Source organism: Macrosteles quadrilineatus, unplaced genomic scaffold (assembly GCF_028750875.1).
Source record: "Macrosteles quadrilineatus isolate MER2022 unplaced genomic scaffold, UCM_ALF_1.0 Scaffold_11__1_contigs__length_5352618, whole genome shotgun sequence".
Lineage (NCBI taxonomy): Eukaryota > Metazoa > Arthropoda > Insecta > Hemiptera > Cicadellidae > Macrosteles > Macrosteles quadrilineatus.
The window spans coordinates 2,035,783-2,053,422 of record NW_026542604.1 but is presented as its reverse complement, the minus strand read 5'-3'; the positions used below and the strand labels follow the sequence as shown (position 1 = coordinate 2,053,422).

The 17,640-nt window shown below is 34.5% G+C and overlaps 1 protein-coding gene across 8 annotated transcripts in view; it reads left to right on the top strand.

The window, feature by feature from the left end:
- Window positions 1-17,640, top strand: part of LOC129004781 (eyes absent homolog 2-like) — a 107,525-nt gene that overhangs the window by 14,410 nt on the left and 75,475 nt on the right. For 3 of the 8 annotated variants that reach the window (XM_054433416.1, XM_054433414.1, XM_054433409.1), the window contains exon 1: window positions 11,603-11,812. The exons of 1 other annotated variant lie outside the window; for it this stretch is intronic. The gene's annotated coding sequence lies outside the window, so the exon portion shown is untranslated. Of the gene's footprint in view, window positions 1-11,602; window positions 11,886-17,640 lie in introns of those variants that run through there. 4 more of the 8 variants (XM_054433411.1, XM_054433412.1, XM_054433410.1 and 1 more) reach the window with 4 other exon arrangements.

Here is a 17,640-nt window from a genome sequence, read left to right as displayed (position 1 = left end):
CTGATGGTTTTATGTAAATATTCCAAATAATTCCGTTCTCCCACAGAACCCTAGAAAAGACACAGGATCAAAAAGATTCAAATTTATTGTTAAGAACAAAACGTAAGAAATAAATGTCAAAATCGTCCGTGTGAAGCTACATAATAAAAGCAACTTTCAAAATACGGTTTGGTTCTAGTTAATTAATTGAGACATAGTAAAGTACAGGATTTAGTTACTGTAAAACCAAATTTTTTCCATCTAATAATTTAATTAGATTTGTATTTAAAACGATGCACGACTTAAAGTCTAGTTAAAAATGGCCCCTTAATTATGTAAATTCTGAAGTTTCTGTCACAATCAACAACTTCAGAAGCCTTGGATCGATTTATTGACCGATTCATAGACTTTTAGCCTTCTTGCGCATGTTCTAATTTTAATAACCTTCCAACTACAACAATACTTTACATATTAACTCTATGACTAAGTTTTAAAATTCCTCTAAAAATGTATCAAACAGAAAGGTGGCGCTTTACCCGTGGTGATATAGTTTCTCTCTCTCAGTATAACATTTTTGTTAATTTTTGCCTCCGCAGTAATCACCCATTATTTTGGACGTATCCAAATAAGTAAAGAAGAAAGAATCAGAGGACGCATGTACTCATTATGTCCCGTATATTTGAACGTATGGTTATGCTCTAGTTACATTGCAGAGTGATAACTACTGGTATCTAAAAATAACTGTTTGTTCGACAGGAAAAGAATAATATTTCCAAGTAAGCTATAGAACAATCGAAAAACACCTTATTTCGAGGATTTTGAATTAGTAAATGAGCCATGATATTTATTTATTGAGTTTGTAAGGGAGCCCTAAAATAAATTAAATCTGTTGCAAAATTAAACGCCATAATTATCGGCCATAGTGGATTGCTACAAAAAGATTATAGAGAACTAGCTGTAACCCGCGGGCTTTGCCCCGTTTAACTTCTTAATTTTCAAGATTATCTCGTTCGCATGGCTCAATCACGTCCTGGTTGAAGTTTGTTCGCTACGCTCACTCACCTTTAGAATGGAGCTCGTTCGCTACGCTCACTCACCTTTAGGTTGGAGCTCGTTCGCTGCGCTCACTTGCCTTCAGGTTAGCTCGTTCGCTACGCTAACTCGCCTCCAGGTTGAAGTTCGTTCGCTACGCTCACTCACCTTTTCGTTGCAAATTAGCTGTTGTCATAAATGTAAAAGAAATAATAGTGCTGCACCCTGTTGGTAATCCTTGTACTGTAACTTTAATGCTATTGAACATCATAGAACAGAACCAACTTGTTTAATTGAAACAGCTGTTAAGATTCAATAATTCCATTTCTCATAAGGTTAACATGGGAAACTCCAGAGCCACTGGGGCGGAGCCCGATAGGATTTTTGAAATAAGAATATGCCTATATGTTAATCGGGAATGTGAGCTATCATCATGCCAAATTTCAGCCCAATCCGACCAGTATTTTTCGCGTTCACTTGTCACAAACATACATCCATACATCCATACATCCATACATCCATACATCCATCCATACATCCATACATCCAAACTTTCTCATTTATAATATTAGTAGGATTCCATTTTATCAGTTTCTTACAACACGTGTATATTCAGAAACGTAAAACTATGTACTGTATAGGGCCTAGTATTGATTTCAAGTTATACGAATGGCTGAATTTCTGAATAAGGTCCTGTCCTAAAATCGAAAATCTGGAAGTACAGTAGACTCTCCAGCTTTCCAAACATCATTGACGTATCATAAACTAGAAGTAATCCCTACCACTTACCCGTTTTTGTTATGAATAGAACTATACATGTTACATGTTATGAATAGACATTCCATTTACCAGTTGAGAATTAAAAATGAATACTTCTGAGTTGAGTCACCTACTTAGTGAGCTCATGTAAATTACTGGTTTCATTAAAATATGCCAACTTGTTAAACATGTCAAGCTGCAAAGACTACTAAAAACTATAGTATATTTAATGTCACATCAACTGTAAGTAACGCATACTTTAGGAAGAAATACAGTATAATCCCAGACGGTTGCCCACTGCTGTTTAGACGGAATGCCCACTTCAGTGTTCCTAAGTCAATACCAACACATTCTAAATAATTTACACGTCCCTAATTTCAACTGTTGACCAACCACTATCACAAACACTTTAATTCATTTTGTTCAGTTTTTTCATATTTATTGTGATCAAACGATCAAACGATATTGTGATCGTTTAGTTTATCAAACGAAAATGTATATACAGTATTTTCATGCCTTATTGACCTGAAATATACCTTTTATCGCTTTTTTCCCCTTCTTGTTCTTGTAATGTTTTAAATACTTTCTTACCTTAAGACTGTATCAGATCCCATATTCATGAAAACTTTTTTGTTTCTATTTAGCGTGATGGAAAATGTCCTCAATAAACTATTAGATAAAGTATAACCCAACTCTATTTTCCTATCTATCTATCTATATCTTAAAAGAGGAACTATGTATGTATGTACCTTATGGACTCAGAAACAGCTCGACAGATTGTAATAAAATTAAGCACATTATTCAAGGATGGTTGGTGTGAAGTTTGGTGCAGATCCGTCAAAAGGGCTCCGCCCCAGAGGGTTTTAAGTGGGCCAATGTCAGACTTTTTTAACCACTGCTTACAAATAAATATAACTAGCAGTTACCTGGTAACTCTTTTGTAGGTTGAATAATCACAACATGCTGTTTAGATTTGAAATAGTGCCACAATGTTTCCGCAGCAGCACAGAAAACTATTTTACTTTTGAATAAGTCCAAATATATTAAACCCCCACACCTGTGACCTGTGTAAATAACATAAAAACCTTTAAGCGCAGCAACGCGCGCCGGGTAACTGCCAGTTAACTAATGAATACGAAACTCATTTGACATTTCCTTCAATAAACAAACATTATAAAGCTCAGCAACCGATTCAACACAAAATTCCACAGACCACCATGAGAATCGCATCTCCAAGAGGTCCGTGCGATACCAGTCCCAGATACCATCTGCTTGTTAAGTCTTGTACGACAAATTTTTATGAGTGTTTTTTTGTGACCGCGATGTTATCAGGGCTATAAACGTGTCCCGCAGGCCCGCGACCAGTACCGTCTCGGCCGTATCTCCTACCGAGGTGTTGATAATGTGCTGCTCACTAAGTTGCTGAATGGATAAGTGACTAAGATTTGTTGATTTAAAAGGTTAATTCCAATAGAAATTGGATTAAAGTAAGATGACGTACAATTGAATTTTTGAATTTCACTTGACAATTGGGTTTAAAGATGGTGCGTCGTTAAATATAACGAGAATTAGTTACACATTATATTTTGATATACATCATTACAAGAGGGCCTAGTTGCTGAACGATTATAAGCGACAAATGAAACAATTATTTATTTAGTTCGACGGCAATTCCAATACATAATTGATTTGTGTTCATTGGCGTAATGTACTGATTATTTAAAATGACAATTAGGCTATGATTATAGTATACTAGCTGGCCCGACAGACGTCGTCCTGTCCTATTGTGGTTTTATGTCACATGCTCGTTCATTTTCAAGATGAGCTCGTTCGCATGGCTCAATAACGTCCTGGTTGAAGTTCGTTCGCTACGCTCACTCACCTTTAGGTTGGAGCTCGTTCGCTGCGCTCACTTGCCTTCAGGTTAGCTCGTTCGCTACGCTAACTCGCCTCCAGGTTGAAGTTCGTTCGCTACGCTCACTCACCTTTTGGTTGCAAATTAGCTGTTCTCATAATTTAAAAAAATATAGTGCTGCACCCTGTTGGTAAACCTATTAACTTTTTAATGCTATTGAACATCACAGAATCAGATAGTTTAGTTGAACCAGCTGTTAAGATTCTTTAATTCCATTTAAATATGAGTACTCATAAGGTTAACATGGGAAACTCCAGAGCCACTGGGGCGGAGCCCTTTTGACGGATCTGCACCAAACTTCACACAAACCATCCTTGAATAATGCTTAATAATGCCTGAAAGTTTCATTACAATCTGTCGAGCGGTTTTGGAGTCCATAAAGGACAAACATACAAACAAACATACATTGGATTTTATATATATAGATAAGTTTTCACGATAATCTAATGATTATAATTTATAAGTTTTCACGATAATCTATACTATAACATGAGTAACGTTTGCGCACAATAATTTCAAAAACGACTCCTATGATTTACTCTAAATTGTTGGGAATGTCTTAGTTTCAGGCTAAAAACAATATCCATGTTAACCACTGTTCTGATGATTATACGACTGTTCAAAATCGTAGAATATTTTACCGCAAAAGATTATACACTAATGCTGAACAAAGAGTATTCATGAAAACCCAAGGACGTTCTGTCGTTTTTGACGATGCGCTACCAGAATGGGCGTGTTGTTTGACGATCCCACGGATTATAAAATATAAACGATGTGGATCATAAACAAACAAATGATACGAAAATTACATATGTTTGTATTTATTTCAATGTGTCTGTCAAAAAACGTTCAAAACACATGTAGAGATTATTAGTATTAAATTCTATCCAGCGACGTAATTCTTTTATGTTTTTGATCCGTAACGTTTCTGTTCTAATATCCGAGGACGATCCCATTGTTGCGACGTTCCGCGATCCAATGACTAGTGTCGCAACTCGCAACAATGCTGGTCAACAGCTGATGTTACATTACCACGAGTTTGTTATAGAACTTTATTGTAGATATTTGTAATATTGATTGTTCTTCTGCATTGTTAATTAAATGATATATTTTGTCTCGAAACCCCTCCAGCTTTGTAACTATTATATAGCAGAAAACCACATCCTAGTATTGGGTGTGTTTATTTGCGGGTCTTACAATTAATCAATTAACTATTTCAATACAACTAACTAACTAATTCAATAAAATTAACAATTAACTATACAAATTTACGAACTAATACACATTACATTTGGTGTATATTGTAAGTCAAATTATCATTAGTTCGAGAAAAGAAATATCTGTATCATTAAATAATGATTATTTATTTGATGTTGCATTGAATCAAATTCGCATTACATAAATAAATAAAGTCGTGGCTTAAAAGATATAGTTTCTGTATAAGCTTCTCACATAGGGAGAATTTATCCTTGTGTGTTTTAACATAGAATGTTTGGTTTTAATAGTGTTACAACTATTAATTGTTTTACCAAGTCAACTGTATCATCACTCACTCAATGAAACATTTCCCCTACAGTCATCATACAACATTACCGAAGTACGGCAGTACGGCGAGTACGTGATGTTACTACTCGTATATATTTCATATTTACTATTATAGTGCAGTATTTAGATTTTTATGAGTTGGTTTTGTTTTTAACCATACCAATTAACAGTTGGTCGTAGAATGGCTCAACACTTTGAAGGGACACAGATTTGTTTCCCGGTTTCGTTCAGTCGAAACACAGCAACCCTAATAAAGTAAGATCGTTGCACAATTATGGACCATTTATGTATGTTTGATATAAAACAACATATTAAACGCACAATAGGACTTGAACTCTAGAAAATAGCTCAAGAGTTCGACGAATTTGCAAATCAACTATTAATTTACAAGATTATTTGCTGGTTGTCCCGACCTTGGACTATATTCTTGTACCAGTCATATTTAAAGACGTGTCATTTTCGTTCTTCCCACGAGTTTTTAGCGGATGTTCAACTGGAATCTGACTGACTGCCGAGACGTCCATGCGACACCGCCTTCCCTCGACAGACAGACAGACACGCGTGTAACACGTGTCCGCCATCGCTGATTGACAATTATCTTGATTTACCGCCGAAACTTTTTGTTGCCCTGCTGTTTTGGGAAATATTTAACCTAATTATAACTCTTGATTCGGGTTCAACTTAAGGTTGAAGGTTGTCGTCTGTTGAGACGGCACTCTTTAACTCTTGATTTATTATTTGCTCTTCGCTCTTCTCATGACAAGGTCGCATTGGATTTGGATACAATTGTAGTTGGACTTGAAACCTATTGTAAAATCGATTTGGAATAATGCAAACTAGTTGCTCTGCCCGTGCTCCGCTACGGGGTGGGTGAGAATGATATACTATAAGGAACAGTTACAACACACTTACCAGGAAACATATAGGCAAAGGCTCAATCGTACTTATTGATTAGTTAAATGAATATCTCTTAATGTATTACAGTACCATCATTTTATATAGTGTATATCATTTCAAATATATGCAAAAGTATAACATATTGACCACATGGCACTAAGAAACAATTCTCATTGTAAAAAAATCCTTATATATAATACGTGAAGGCAATTTCTACGAAACACTACTCCTCCCTTAATAATGGACAGATTTTTACAAACGAATGTCAACATTAAGTGTTTTTTGTGTAGACGCCCCCTTTCACCAATTCCTGTAATAAAAGTCCTCGGGCTTTGCCCTACAGGCCATCAAAGTCCCAATGTATTTCTTATGAAGAAAGGATTTTGTTTACTTAAACAAACGAATAATTTGTATTAATTACAGCTGTTCATAGTAAATACATGATACGATACACACAAGGGCGTTCGTTTTCAGTTTCAATAACTGAAGTGAAGTGAGCGTTCGTTTACAGGGTGAGTTCGTTTCCAGGTTCTAAAATTGGAGTGGAGTGATTGATTACATTATCTTTGAGTTTACTATTTAAAGTAATCAGAAATTGTGACTGTTATTCGTTTTGAAATAACACCTGTAATACTTTGCAATAGCTCGAATTCGAGCAACAGGAGCACTAGTTAAATTAAATATCAGAACAGCATTTCTGACAACAGCTGGAGTTTCATAACAATGTTTGTATCCCATGTTAATCTTATGGAGAAATACGAAACTTTAAAGGGCCCCAGGGCCTCACTCTCTAATTATTTCCATATAAAAATATTTCAATCGGTTCAGTAGTTTCGGAGGAGTAATTGTCACAAAAAAATCTGCTTGTGTATTAAATAAGTATAGATATACTTATCGTTCTCAGCCTAGCCTTGATTTGTTGCTTGCTCTTGACATCTCTTGTCATTATACATCGATGCTCTTGTCATACGTTCCATCCATTACCTTCTCAAGTATACTGGGGTTATAATAGCATCATTGAGTTCGGATACTGTTAGTAGACTCGTCATCTTATCCACTCTATGGCAAAAATGTATATAATTCATCTCCGATCAGCTATTATGGTTTTATCTTGGTCAACATCTGTTGGGGAGTACCCAGGTTTGTTATAATCTATCCCTCACTACTCACCATAACATTTTGGCTAATGGTAACAGCTGATACTAAATAATGTTTTAGAATAAGTCCAATGTCCAATGTGTCCGTGATCAACTTGAGTATTTTTTGTCTGATTTTGATTAAATTTGGTTTGAAGGTGTAATAATGAGTTCGCGACCATTGATTGGAACGGGGTGTTACGGCGGTTTTATGTGGTAAAATTTGGGTTTTCTTACTTTTGACCCTCAACAGTCTGCTGTTGTTTATCTGCTGTTTGTATCAGAGTCTAACTTTGTTATCTTTTTTTTAATTTTATCATTGTTGCCTTCTTTATTCATTATCGCTGTTATTTTTTTTTAGTCCGTTATTGTTATCACTATTACTCGTTTCCGCATTGCATCTCTATCACCACTGTCAGTATTGTTGCCAATTATTATTGTTACCTGGTTATAGATTATTTATCGCCAAGCATGTTATCTATTTTATTTGTTATTGTTACCTATAGTTATAGCCTGTTGTTCGCTGAGCATGTTACTTAATTATTATGATTACCTTTTAAATTTAACTTTCACTCTTTAATTGTTATTACAACTGCATGTAATTTTCTTTGAACATGTTCTTCATCTTTTCATTTTAATCTTTGCATGTATCACTGATGTATCTGTACAACATTTATCAGCATGTAATAAGCATCTTGTCGCATGTATCACAATGTAAAACGATTGTAAAAATGGTGTTTGCCGTAAAAAAATAAAATAAATAAATAAAACACAAAATTTCTAAATGTCCCTCTAAACTACTGTATTTTAAAGAGCTTAAAAACAAATAATTTAGTGTATCACAGTGTTTTTACAGTGTTATTGGTTTGGAGAAAATTGAAAAGATCGAATATTTAAAATTCCTATGCTATTCTGATGGTGAATATTGTAAAATGTTGTAATTTGATCGTTTATGGATATATTATGATCAAACTGGGCAAATGTATTTATTTTATACTAAGCTATTAAAAAACATTTTATTACCCTCCCTGTGGCAGCGAACCAAGGGACTTGTCAAACTTAATGTTATTTAAATGGAATATCCTATCACGCAAATTGAAATTCGCTTAGTCTGCAGGTTTACTGTGGCGGGGAATTTATTAATTTATATATTTGTAAAGTGCGTAATATAATGATTATGTTATAAAATAAAGTTTAATAAATATAAAGTTTGGTAATCTATCTATATACTTATTTAATACGCAAGCAGGATTATTGTGACAATTACTCCTCCGAAACTACTGAACCGATTGACATGTTTTTGGTGTCATTGGAAAGAGCGTAACTTGAAGTTGTGCAGGAAACTTTCTTTTTAGGGGAATAATTAGAGAATGAGGACCTGGGGCCCTTTAAAGTTCCGTATTTCTCCATAAGGATAATATGGGAGATAATTTTTATTTACAGAAACATATGTTTGTTTCTTGAAAATAGTAAAAGTCTACTACATAATAATTGCTTTGTGTTATGACTGTAATGTATATTACATTTCAATCAAGGATTGTGTACCTTAAAGTTTACTCATAATGGATCTTACTACTTTATTTTAATGCTGGGAATGGTAAAATTCAGTTGAGAATAAGTTACCATGATTTAGAAAACTTTAATATAATAATTTATGTATTTAAAATCACAAATCTTTGACAATATTAATTCATTTGAAACTAAACAGCTGATCAACAAATCAAACAAATCATCTACTTCATGTGAATAATATTGTTATTTTTGTTAACCAATAACTTGATTCTTTTTTACTTGTGGGTGTATTTTGAGTTTGCAGTTATGATAGCACTAAGCCAAGTAACTTTTAATTTTTAACTTAACTTAATTTAACTTCTAATTTTCTTTATAAACTAACAGTATTAATGAATCACTACATGGACTTGACAATTTATTGTCAGTATACCAAGGGAAAGAAGAGCGGGTCCTCGAAAACAGACGAAGGCGGAGACACCCATCTAGAAAATCCAACTGAGTTGTTAAATATAAAATAGAGGTCAGTGGATTGCCAAGACACAGATTAGACTAATAAAAGGGGGCAGTGGTTTTATTGATGAGGAATATTAATACATCAAAAAGGGCCTCATTAATGGGATAAGGCTTCATGTGATCAGAACGGTCAACAACTTAATAGAATGAAAAGTCCTAACTGGAACAAGTGAGTGGGGACATATTTTGATTTCGAGGATAAAAATTTGCCCGTCTGAAACAAACTTACCTTTTAAAATGGAAAGATGCTAATTTCTATTATCTTTGGCATTTGCAGCCCAAGCACTTTAATTAAAGAGCAGCACTGTTCTTATCCAGACCAATTTCAGTGCATGAGCAACTATATTATATGTTGTTTTAAGTAAGGCAACATCTTTTAGTAGGATACGCATATTCATTACGGTAAATTCTGACCAGGGTAATATTCCTGAAGGTAACTTTATGACTAAAATCGTAGTATTCATGGAAGTGCTTTTGTGAGAAAAAAAATGTTGTTTTGTAGTGTTTATTTTTTTAAGTGTTTTCTTCAAGCAGCATTTTATGAACCTCAAAATATGCTACACAGGCCTATTGGTTCGATATGATTAAATTGTTTGTTGAATCTGTTTTTAAAAATCTTTAAAAAATAACTACCCTATAACATACTTGAACTTCAACACTTATTAATTTACTAAATATAATACACATTCAGCTAGAAAATGGCTGGACTGCTTCGCTTTTAAGGCTTTATTATTACTGTATTTAATTTTCGACGTCGAGTCAATATATAACACGATGAATTTGTTTTCTAAATTCATATGTTATTTTGCGGGGCATTGAGCCGCACAGGTTCACTAGTTACTTATTTAATACGCAAGCAGGTTTTTTGTAACAATTACTCCTCCGAAACTACTGAACATATTGACATGTTTTTGGTGTCATTAAAAAGAGCGTAACATGAAGTTGTGCAGGAAACTTTCTTTTTAGGGGAAATAATTAGAGTGTGAGGCCCTGCGGCCCTTAAAGTTTCGTATTTCTCCATAAGATAAACATGGGAAACAAACATTGTTATGAAACTCCAGCTGTTGTCAGAAATTAAAAGTGAGAAGAAGAACATATGTTAATTGTAAACAGTCAATAAGTTTGCTAATTTCATTTTTCTACAAACATTTACTAACTTGGTTGAAATGAAAAAATACTGTATTTACTATTTGAATTTGGGTTGGGATAAATATTACAATGGAAAAAGCGAGAGAGCCTGGATAATTTCAAATACTAAAAAGAAAACCGAATTAACACTTTTTTACCCTCCCTGTAGCAGCAAACCTAGGCACTTGTAAGAATGATGATTATCAAACTAACAAGTAGTAAAGACTGGAAACGAGACAACAAATTTCAATATAACGCAGTTCTGAATAACAAAGTGGAGAAATAACAAAGTATAACCATAGATAAAACATAGTATAACAATCTATAACAAATCAACAATAATCTAAAGAGCTTAATAAACAATACTTTAACTGTACTGTACATTGTACAATAAAAGCTGTAGATAATTTAATTCCGCACTAACGATTTTCCATCAGATTTAAGTTCCAAGCATATTGGTTCAGGTTACAGAACAAAATATAACTTATTTAATAGGACTTATTTAATCCTAAATTTGTATTGAATATAGAGATGTTGTCATGTATAATAAGTGTAGGCCACATTCTGATTTGTTGTCTGAAAAATAGTATGTACAAATTGTTCAGTGTTAATTTATTTAGTCTAGTTACAATATAGTTGTGTAATGATTGTTTTGTTTTCTTGTGTTTGGATTTAGAGTTCAAGTAAATAGTTTTGATTGATTATTTGCATACGGGTTTTTAAATTGAGAATGAAGAGGATTTACACGATTGTAAAATTTTAAACCCCTTTTTAACATCACAAGTCGTCAAATTAAACCTGTAAAGTAACTTATCGAACTGCAAACTACAAAGTCAAAGCATCACGTGACAGTGACAGTGTTCAACCCTCCCAGTTCAACGCTTCATTTGTACATATCCTACTTGAACTTGATTTGATGCAATTAACTGGGTAACCGTATCCGAGTCAAAGTAGGCGCAATTAAAATAGAACCCTTTAAGTTATTTTATTGAGGGTGGAAGTGTCAACGACAATGAACCCCAATACAATTGAAGGTAACAATAAAACTACAGGGGTGTGTGACGTCATGCGACCATAACTGCTGTCTGATTGGCTCGCGGAGGACCAATGGCAGCGCGACGTGTAGTTCGTCGACTCTCCGCTATAGCGCTGCGTGCCTCGTCAGTTCACACGTATTGTTCTAGTTTGATGGTCGAGGCATTATCGCGAATTAATTAGTGTAATTAATCGAGCCAACTTCCATCACCGATCGCCATTTTGTGCTTGTTGTGTGGATTGGTGAAGTGCTGTGATTTTAATGCGGTATTGTTGAACTCTTCACTCGATTTATAGTTTTATTGCGGGGTTTTCGACTGTGTGGTTTTCCCGCGGGATTCAAATCCTTGTTATTGATCTGGTAAATAAACTCTTGGTTGTAGACGACGGGTTTTGGTACTTGTTTTATTCTGTTGGTACAGTATTTTCAAAAGGTTAATAATTGTGTTTTTTTACATTTTTGATGTTTCGCATTGAATTAAACAATTTACAATTGTCTAATTGCTGACTTATACACATCATTAACAACAAATTATAGGCTTATTTGTAATTATGAGTTAATATTGTGATATAGTATCTATCTATAATCTATAATCACCCTTCGAAGTCAAACATGCTATAAAATAATCATATACCTCAAATTAGTGATATTTTTATCATCTTAATTGTTTATTAATTTTTAGGTATTAAATTACCACAGCTGAAATATGACTAAATCGATTTTCTATTTCGTTTGTGGCAGTTTTAATCTAAAATCAACTTGATGTTTCCTCATATTTTTTTTATCTAGAAGTAATATTTACCTAAGCGTTTATTTGTTTATTTATTAACACGTTATATACCATTTTACAATAAATACATACAATGTCAACATGCTATGTGGTAGTTTGAGTGTTTTAAGAAAACTACAATAATAATATTAGCTGCTATGTTAACAGTACATAAATACATAAATTAAAATTGATATATTTTGTATGACAATGGCAATGACGCTGAAATACTGACATAGAATAAACATCAGAACATAAAGAAACAATATTTGGTTTAAAAATCGATACCTAATGTATACAGAACCAAACATGTACTTTGAAACTGAGTATAAAATTAGAACATAAGAAGTTGAGCTGTGCAGGAATTGCAACAATACTAACATTTAAGTTATTAACGATTACTTAAACATCCTGCATTAAATTTATTTTCAAATTAAAATATTTCCCGAATTTCTCCATTTAAACAAAATATATATGACTACAGCGTAAACTAATCGATTAGCAACTACCGCAAACAGTACACATTAGAGTATGCAGTTAACATTAATTAGTTCAAGATGTAGTAAAAATAATGCACATTTTATGCATAAATTTAATTAGGTATTTTAACTTATATGGTATGCTAGATACAAAACTATTAACCAGTGTTGTTTGAACGACCGATTTTGTTGACACCAAAAATTGACAATTTTAATTTTCATTGTTAAACTTTTGAAATTAAAGCAACTAAAAGATGTTTTTATTTGTTTGTAATATTGTTACCAACAAAATAAGGATATGAACTTATCTTTCTAAAATAACTGATTATGTAAATGAATAACTTTAAAATTATGTTGGTAAATATTATCCAACTATTTACATTATCTTCTACTAAAATTAACCAAAACGAGGTATTAAAATATGGTTTGGACTTGCTTTAACAAAACTGTAAACGAAACAATCTAAGTTTGATTGAAATATAACTAAGGGGTTTATTTGAAAATTCGCTATAAAAAGTCAATCTGATGTAATCAGAATCTGAAGTCGCGATCGTCGGAAAAAATTACAGTGTATATGTATAGATATAGCTTTTCGGTAATATGTTTTAAAGTGACTTTAGGTAAACCTAGAACAATTAATAAGCCCTGTAAAAGATTCCTAAAAGGAAGAATTTCCTTGATTAGATCAAAACATTAATCTTTATACGTGCTTTCATGCATTATCACCAATATTAATATAGTCGATCATGTACAGAAAACGCCTCTAAAAACGTTTTAACTGTATGTTATATTTTATTAATTACTATTTTAATATCGGTGCAGCATAATTTTAATCATTTACTTATATGCCAAAGAATATTCTTGTATTAATATTTCCACCAGGCTACTTTAAATATACAGAAAAACCAGAGTACCCATTTTTAAATAAAAAAAAGTTACTCGGTTAGTTTAAAACATTTTTACTCTCTGTATATAAACTTTCTAATTTCTACGTAGGGGAGTCCTACAAGTAGACTACAGAGTTTTTGGCTAAAATATTAAGATTCTATAAAGTATCACCATAGACAAAATAATTAAATAATTACTCAGTCCGCAAAACATTTAAAACTATTTTAATTGTGTGTAATACTTAAGTGTAATGAATTATATGAATACAGATTAAAGTAATTAATTTTCTCCTCTAAGGCTAGCATGATTAAAGAAAGAATAAAGACATAGGCTTCAATATAAATGCATAGTGCGCTCATGCAATTATATTACTGTGAATCGCTTTTAAACCATCCAACTGTAAATTTTAAATACACAATTCCTGTTTTACAAGTTTAATAATTTTATTTTTATTTTTTCCTAACGTTCTAACTAATTTTAGTCATGTGACCGATTAAATATTTTGCGCTGGAACTCAGCAAAGGTTGTAGCCACATGAAATGTAAGTTAGGTATTGATACAATATTTTAAGTACCAAATACTGTACCATAAAATATATAAGATCATAGTTTATTGAAAGTTCCATTTCAAATCGTATATAGAACGTATGCTTGTACCTTCGGGCCACTGACAATGCATTTAACTTTAAATATTGCGCAAATAAATCACATTTATTATTCATTCGATTTCTGAGTTTGCGACTTGTGTCCGTATACCGCTGGATTGACTCGTAATTTACCTAAATTTTTTTCTAAAGTTTTAAACATTTTAGATTATCAAATTAAATACAAAATTAATATAACCTTATTTAATAAAATGGTTAATTTTTATACGAAAACCCGTAATGTTCCCTGAACATTATTTAGATACAAGTGAAGATTTGGTTACGCTAGAGGAGTTAGTTAAAGCTGTTACAGAACAGATCCGAAGAGTGGTTGATAGTTAACTCATTGCCGATGTACTAAAACCAAAACTTAACATTTCGCACCTTAATGATGCGTGTGTATTTTAATTAATTCACGGTAACGATAAAGTATGACCGAACGAGTAACTATGTTTGATGACATTCTATAATAACCGTGATTTTAGATCTTTTAAAAACTCAGATAACAAAATACCTCGGAACTCTCTGACTCTTTTTTTTATTGTATATTGCATCCAGACATACATCTTTACCTTACAGACACAAATTTTACATATTCTGTTTGACGAAATCCAGGGGTGCCCATCCCCCCCTAGACGCATGACGCACCCCCCCCCCCAAATTGAGCAACAGCCCCCCCCCCCCTCATAAATGATGTACACAACAAATGAGAAACATTATTCCCCCGCCCAGCACTATTTGTAAAACTATAAAAGAAGTTTTATAATTTTATTTAGATACGGTAGCCTATTTAAAATTCAAACCCAGTTATATCAATAAAGTTATAGTTTTGTCTGTACATTGCTCAGACTTATACATATTTTGGGGTTATTTATGTTTTGTACATTGAAGAAGTTGAAACATGTCTTATCTCAATTTATGTCCGTCTGTCACGGCCCAGAAGGCATTTTATGCAGCCTACTCATGGCCTACTCTAAAGAAAACTAGAGTACCGATTATGATTCTAATGGTTTAATTGTATCCACAGGATTGGCGAGAGAGTCCTTATAGCCATTAAAATATGGCCTCACTATTTTGGAAATAAAATAACGGACGATCAAAAACACAATTTTGTGTGATTTTTCTAGTTTATTTTCTCCATGTTTACTACATAAGTCATTAATTTATGAAATACTAATAATCTGTTAAGAGAACACGTCATATATGAAATTACGAACAGCTGTTTTGATAAAGATTCCTTTTCCTAGCTGTCACTGATATTTTTACATAAATGTTCTTTAAGAATACTGTGTAGGCCCTAACCATTTCCGATCACGTTTGTAAGCAAATCCAAAACCAAGTGAGATTAATAACCGTGTGGCTTACAACGGGTTTGATTTATCACGAGTACTAATATGTAACTGTAAATTAAATTAAATAACTAGCCATCATCCAGGTCGGGAACCGGAGATTCTGTGTGTATCAAGTTGTACTTGAATTTTGATTACAGGGAAAAGACCGTGAATCAGTGTTGTACAGGACTGGAAAACTTATCTTCCTATATAAATAAAATTAGAGTATTATAAGTCACCTCAATTAAAGGAATTTTTTTTTCCAGAATATCTATATAGCGTTCGTAACCTCTGCTTAACGAATTGTCAGCGTCTTTCTCGATATAACGATCCCATCTCCCTCCCTTTAGAAACATCACAGCTCCTTTGATGAAAATGAAATGGAAACAACGCTTGCGCCAACAATCGTCTGCTCCGTTATACACTTCTGTCTGCTGTGCGCTATGTTACAACAGATTTCAGATACAACAGCTGGGGAATGATGACGATAATGTTTAGTACACTGTGATTGAGTGATAACCATGGTAACTTTAGTAAGGCTGTGATTGGCCAATGAGTAGGCCTGACAGTGCCGGATTTAGGGTACTTGCGGCCCTAGGCCAAATTACTTGAGCGGCCCTCCCCCTGTGGTGAAAATTCCTTGCGATCGCGGAAGTAATAGTGACTATCTCCAATACATCAAGGGGACATCATCATCGACACCCGTGATCCTGGATGAAATCGTGGACATCTCTCCTAAACCAAGTCAAAGCCATCATAGTTATCCGGGACCGCAGTAAAATCGTGAACATCTCCCGCGGGCCGCAATCACGGGGACATCATAATTGAAACTTGCGATCGCGGCAAAGTCGTGTTAAAAAACCTCTCCCGTCGACTGCGATCATGACGACTTCATCATTGTCACCCGCGGCCGTGCCGAAATCTTAAACATCCCGCTCGGGAAGCCATCACGGGAACGTCCTCATTGACACCCCGAGCCGCGGCGAAATCGTTAACAACTCCCGTGAACCACGATCACAGGGACATCATCATCAACACTCACAGCCGCGGTGAAATCATGAACATCTGCCGCGGACCGCAATCACGGGGACATCATCATCGACACTTGCGATCGCGGCAAATTCGTGTTAAAAACATCTCCCGTGGACTGCGATCATGAGGACTTCATCATTGTCACCCACGGCCGTGCCGAAATCGTAAACATCCTCCTCGGTAAGCCACCACGGGGACATCCAAATTGACACCCCCAGCCGCGGCGAAATCGTTAACATGACGCCATTGTATTATTCTTAATGAAATTACAAAATAAAGAATGAAAAAAAACATCTCCCGTGGGCCGCAATCACGGGGATGCATCATCAACACTCACAGCCACGGTGAAATCATGAACATCTGCCGCGGACCGCAATCACGGGGACATTATCATCGACACTTGTGACCGCGGCGAAATCGTGAACATCTCCCGCACACGGGCCGCAATCACGGGGACATCATCATTGACAGCTCGATAAAGCATCTAATTCGTGAACGTCTCCTGCGGGCTGTGATCATAAAGAGACATCCCCGTCACCCACGGCCGCGGCTAAACCGTGAACGTCTCCCGCGGGCCGCAATCACGGGACATCATCACAGGCACCCGAGGCCGCGGCAAAATCGTGAACATCTCCCTCGGTCCGTGGAGACATCATTATGGTCACCTGTGATCGCGGCAAACTGGTGGTTTAAAATAAATATTATTTGTTATTAATTTTATCTAAAAAATGTTTTTCCCAATCCTCTGCGGCCCCCTTTTGCTTGCGGCCCTAGGCCGCGGCCTAATCGGCCTAGTGGTAAATCCGGCACTGGGCCTGAATATGGCGACTTGTTGAATTTGTGTATGAATTGAAGAGAAACCTATTAAAGAACAGAAGAACAAAGAAAGAGAATAACAAGATTGTTCTCGTTACATTCTTTTTTAAGAGTGTTTTAATTATCTCTAAATATAATTTTACATTTTTTTATTACTTATCCATCAATTCCTATGCTGTGATACAGCACCTATCGGTAGCCTCTGTCTATCATGAGCAGTACCTTATAAC